Here is a 6000-nt window from a genome sequence, read left to right as displayed (position 1 = left end):
GGGCAGGCAGATAAATAAAGTCCTTGGACTTTGCCAAGTTCTTCTAAATAAGAAGAGGCTCCTCAGATATCTTTAAGGATTCTCCCCATAAAGCACTGGTAATGTGTCTCAGGATGCAGGATGCCTGTCACACCATCTGTAAAGAAGAGAGTCAAAATGCTGTAATTGTTGGAACTTGTCGTCTCTCTCTAGCGCTGGTACAATCCCTGAATGAGCTGCATTCAATCAGCTACTGTGCAGTGCTAAAGAGGTGTTCCCAAGTTACTGGTGGCTTCTGCCTGCATAAAAACAATTTTCTCTTGATAGGAGAGGAATATAAGAAACTACATGAATAGTCTGGATATCTCTCTCAGAATTTTGTAGAGACATTTTCCATTATTAGCAGACTGGAATTGAGGTACTTCTAAACTGAAGTGGATGTGAGTAGAATTATGATGCAAAGCTAGTACATGAGAACATGGACTTGTGGATGACAATTGAGGGGCTGTGTTAGAGTCATTTCCCATTACTGATGGTGTAGAAGTATAAGTCATTTGTAGATTTGGCTTCATGGTCGTCTTTTTCTGAAGAACTGCATAGGGAGATGAGAAATGAGGATTATGTTATTGAAATATAAATTTGACCTCTGGGAAAGCTCCTTCAGCTCAAAAAATTATGGACATCTTTACAACATTCAGAAACCATTCTGCACACACGACAATCTGCTGGAAATATGCAGCTGGCTACACACAACAGAGGTTCTTAGGAGAATATCTTTGTTTGGAATGAGACCAAAATAGCTATATCAACTTATGCCTGTGATGACCATTTATAAAGCTAAGGATAGTCCTTGGAGATGCAGAAATGAAAGCTTTCGGTACATGCTGCTGGCTTGTAAGCTTTCTGACAAATGACTGTTAAGAGCAATAGGTGAGAAAAGAGACCCAGCCTGTGTCGGGGGCACTAAAACGGTTTGGCAATCCATGGGGGGTTATTGGCATTGTCCCCTTTTCCAAGACCACCTTTCAGCATGGTGAAAAATGAGGCAAGAGAGCAGGTCATGGGTGCCAAAGTTTCACTCTGGGTACACTTGGGGGAGACATCCAGGGTGGGATTAATTCATTAATCTCCTTTCAGCTTTCTACCATTATGCACAAGGCTTTACATAGAATGCTATATTTTTTTTTCTCCTTCCTGGAAACAGTGGAGCTCTATTTACATCAGAAGGGACATCAAGTACCACAACAATCACTAAAAATGAAATCCTACAGCTCAGCCTGCCAACCAGCATGGAAAGTGTACAGCTGTAAGTGAGCTTCACAAGGCAAGTCACGCACAAGGGAGGGAAGACAGCAAGATGCCAAAATAGCTTATGGATAGCATGAGAAAGGGGGCTGACTGAGAACGGCAGGCGGCAAAACCTAAAAAGACTCACGAAAGAGAAATCTTTGGCTTAGCTCTCTGGAAGCAGACAGAAAGAAGAATGGAGAGGCTACACTGGGTGTGCAAAGGCAGTATCCAACCCAGAGGTAAGACCTTCCCGAGTGCAGGTGGCTGGAAATGCCGGGTTTACCGCCACTTGAACCCAAGGGTGTACAGGGATCCTGGGTGACATTTCAAATTTGTATTTGATACTCCCACTGTCATCTGTAACATTGTTGAATATAATGGGCAATACGCTCAGGAGTTGCAGGATGCCAAAGGCCACAGGTTCCATCCCCATATGGGCCATCAAAAAAAAAAAAAAAAAGCAAACAGCTGCAGAGATATCTTAAATATTAAGGCTATACACATAACACTCTCAACATGAGACCACAACCATAAACATTTCATAAAAGGTTATCTAAATGCTCTATGTATCTTATTTTTATATACACTGACACTTCTATGTAGACAATAAAATGCAAGAAAATGTAGTTCAGCTTTGGTTAGTATCATCCTTTCTCTGTTATGTATTCTCACACATCTTAGAGACTAAACACTTTAGAACAACGCATATGTGAAGGATTTGATGGTGTGTTTATAAGCTGCACACACATGTACCCTTGTTTTTTAAAGTCTGAGCCCATCCAAACCTTGTGGGAATTCTCCTTGCTTCTCAAAAGATCTTACACTACTTAATCTCTATTCATGTGAAACAAGAAACCGTGTCCTTCTCATTTTATTCTGAAGCCATCTCTAATGCCAAATGGATATGGGGGAAGTTGACATTTACTCAGAATTATTATTCAATCAAAGTGCTATTTTCTTCTTATGATGATTTCATTTGTCAAAGCAGTTTTAATGCATAGCTTGTGATCAGGTTTTTTTCTTTCCTTAAACAATTGGTCCTACCATCTGTGTCACCTGAGGCTTCTTTTTGTTGATTATTTTGCATTGTAGCCTCCTGTAATGTGACACAATGAAAACATAAATAATTTGAGCCTTGTTTTGCTGTGAGGGAACACTACAGACAGTTATGTAGTGCCGGAGTACCTATTCCAGAGAAGGTGAGGCAGTGTAATATTCTTCCCGTAAAAATATGCCACCTTTTTTTTTTATCCTCTCTTTAAAATTCTTTGTTTAGTTTGATTAGAGATCCACATCAGAGGTATTTTCTAGGGCCTGGGACCTGCCTGCTTGGGAAGTTCCCACTGTGCTGATGAAGAACCGTTCACCTAGCCTGAGCTGCTGGAGTTCAGAACAACCCTAGGGCATTTTTGTTTTCTGTTTTATATCCCGTTTGTTCTTTCTCTTTGTTCCCGTCCATTCAGAGGAAGGTGTGTGCTAATGCCAACTTGTTAGAAGTATACCCAGCAGGAGGAGGAAATGAGCTGTTTGGGTTCTTTAAAATAGCTTGTTGCCCAGTGCTTTAGATTACAATTAGAGGGTAGTCTTTTGGTAGACAAAAGGGGCTCTCTCCTCACATAGCTTAGGTTAGAAATTCCATTGCATAGTAAAAACCTATGGACTTTAATGGTTTGACCCAACTCTCTGGTAATTAATAAATGGTCTCCTTCCCTCCCCCACCCATGCCCAGTAGAAATGGTTTTTGGCTATTCTTTCTATAACTGAAGTGTTAGTTACTCAGTCAAGTCCAACTGTTTGTGACCTCATGGTTTGTGGTCATGGTTTGTGACCTGGTCATGGTTTGTGACCAGCCTCCTCTGTCCGTGGAATTCTCCAGGCAAAATTCTCGAGTGGGTAGCCATGTCCTTCTCCAGGGCATTTTCCTGACTCAGGGGTCAAACCCGGGCCTCCCACATTGCAGGCATATTCTCTACCATCCGAGACACCAAGGAAACCCTTCTATAACAGAGCTGTCTTCAAAAAAATGATACATTGGAGACAGATTAAGTATTAAATGTTTGGAAAATGCTGGATTCCAGCATGAGTTGTATTTTCTACTATTTCACTAGAGCGGGCACTTATCTCTTGGAACTGGTTGAAAACAAAAGGAAGTGCTGAGCTAAATTAAAAGTCTGGGAATATTTTTAAGCTTAGTCTTTAGAATATATTGTCAGGAAAGGAATGAAAATAAATTATCATCTTTGCAAAACATTTTAAGAGCTAGGGTTTTGGATCAAAGCTCATGTTCAACTTATTGACCAATGCAACTTCCAAGTTTAGTTGCTTTTGATTGTTTTGTTTTCACATGTTTGTGTTCTCTTGAGGACACAGAGATACTCTTTGCATATATTGGAAAGTGTTTAGTGGTGATAGAAAGGGTGATGAATACCCACTTAAGCCAGATAAACTATCCTGAACAATATATTATTCTCCTTCAAACATTTTTCATTCCTATCCATGAAAGACCCAGATTGAAGTATCAGGACCTAGAACGAGCACCAATGGACATGAGAGACTCTGATTTTCTACACACTTATTACTTAGAAAGGTTGATTAAGTAGGTTTTACTCAATTAACCACAGATGAGCCCTTGTGCACCACTAGTTTGTAATCGCCCTAATTGATTCTGAGGCGAGATCTCTGGTCAGAGTCAAGCCAGCTGTAGGCTTTGTTAGTGATTTTGATGGAATGACCCCAGGAAGCTTCCTTTTTACAGCTTTGATATGAAAAATGCCCAAGAAGCTTGCCCAAGCCTCTCTGCTTACTTAATTATATTTTTGATAATTTATTTTACCAATTGACTTCTAGCCAGGCCAGGTTATGTTTGATCTTGATGAGGTTGCAGACTTGCATGGGAGGAGGAAATGTCCTAGCTCATTATCATCTATTCTTGCTTTATCAGACCTGTTTTCTGGAAATCGTATGCAAATTCTGGTTCTCAGACATTTCTTTGAAAACCATTTTTTCTTTTCTCTCCCCTCCTCTGAATCATTTCATTAGCATAGGGTGAATAGTCTGTCTCTTGGCTTCTAATCACTGATGTTAGAGATTTCACCATTAGCCACTTATTCTGCTATCTGAAGGATTATCTTTTCAAGTCTATTCAAAAATCAGTATTATTTTGGTAAAGTGGAGCTTTAGGTAGAAGATTAGGTTAAGATCAAATTCTATTACATACAGCAATCCGATTAATTTGGAATTCTCAGTTCTTAGAACTTTACTTATAAAGCAGTGTAGCAGAAAACTTTTTGATACAGGTTTTTATTCTTGATAATGTTTCCAAATTAGACTCTACCCTCCTCCCATCTTACCCTGGAAGAGAACAAGAGTAGAAGGCAGAGAGTAAGCAAAATATTGAGTTTTCTGTCAAGAGGAAGAATGAGGGCTTGAGATAGACATTAAATTTAATAATTAAAAAAATTAAGTTTTTTTTTTTTCCCCCAGGAATTTGGGCTATGGGGTTCACATTTACTATAGAAATTTCTGTTATACTCTGATATAGTTGTTCTTATAAACATTTGTTACAGAAGTTCAACTCCTGTTGACTCACAAAGGCCAAACTCCTGTTGACTCTTGGAAAGGAGATAACTCTGGGAATTGAAAAATATAAAGTTCTTCCCACTCTAATACCCTTCCAGATGGCATTCTTGTAGAGAAAAAATAAACGATGTTGGAATCCAGGAAGTATTCAGTATATATGTGTAGTTATTGGTGGGCAAAGATAAATATTCTGTGCACGTTTCTTTGGAGGAAAGGGTGTAGGCTCAGAGTGAAAGGGGAGGAATGTAGTCTTGAAGACACACTTCATGTATGACACAATTTTACCTACAACTCCAGACTTTTCCATTAGTCTCAGTCACATTGAGTAGGCAATTCATAGTCCATGGTTATGTAATAAATATTTCATGCAGTTAAAAAGAGAAACCACAGCCCTCAAATGGCATCACTTGTGCTAAAACCCAAGATACCAAACCTAGATTTAATACCTAACTTAATTGCAGTTTCAACCTTCACCAAAAGTAAAATCTTAATCAGTCAGTCTGAAGTTTTCTGGTCAGCACCAGTGAGATAATCTGTCACGTGGAACCACTCCATCCCCCATAGGAAGAAGAGGCAATTTCAATGATAAAGCCCTTGCTTTTCCCCATGTCCCTGAAAAAAGATATCCTGGCCTAAAAATGAACCTTTTTTTTTTTTTTTTGCTAATAACTCCCTGGCCCCACTCTTCTGTCCTATAAAATTCTTCCATTTGTAGAATCCCGTGGAGTGCCCTTTCGGCTGCTAGATGGAATGCTGCCCAATTCATATATAGCCTAATAAAGTCAGTGAGATCTCCACATTTACTCAGCTGAATTTTGTTTTCAATTATGCTTACCTTTTGTATTTTTAAGATTCTGCCATATCGACCCTTTCCTTGGTGGATTTCATGAATGTTGTCACTGAAGTAAAATGTCAGATTGTGCAGTTGTGTGGCGTTTGAACAGACATACTGAGAACAGTGTTATCCATGTGTGCTCAGGTGTGTCAGAGTCGTGTCTGACTCTGCAACCCCATGAGCTGTAGCCGGCCAAACTTCTCTGTCTAGGGGATTCTCCAGGCAAGAATACTGGAGTGGGTTACCATGTCTTCCTCCAGAGGATCTTCCTGACTCAGGCATGAAATCTGTCTCAAGTAGCTGGATTCTTTACCACA

The sequence above is a fragment of the Bos taurus genome, chromosome 1, assembly GCF_002263795.3.
Source record: "Bos taurus isolate L1 Dominette 01449 registration number 42190680 breed Hereford chromosome 1, ARS-UCD2.0, whole genome shotgun sequence".
Classification (NCBI taxonomy): Eukaryota; Metazoa; Chordata; class Mammalia; order Artiodactyla; family Bovidae; genus Bos; species Bos taurus.
This window is presented reverse-complemented; position numbering follows the sequence as displayed.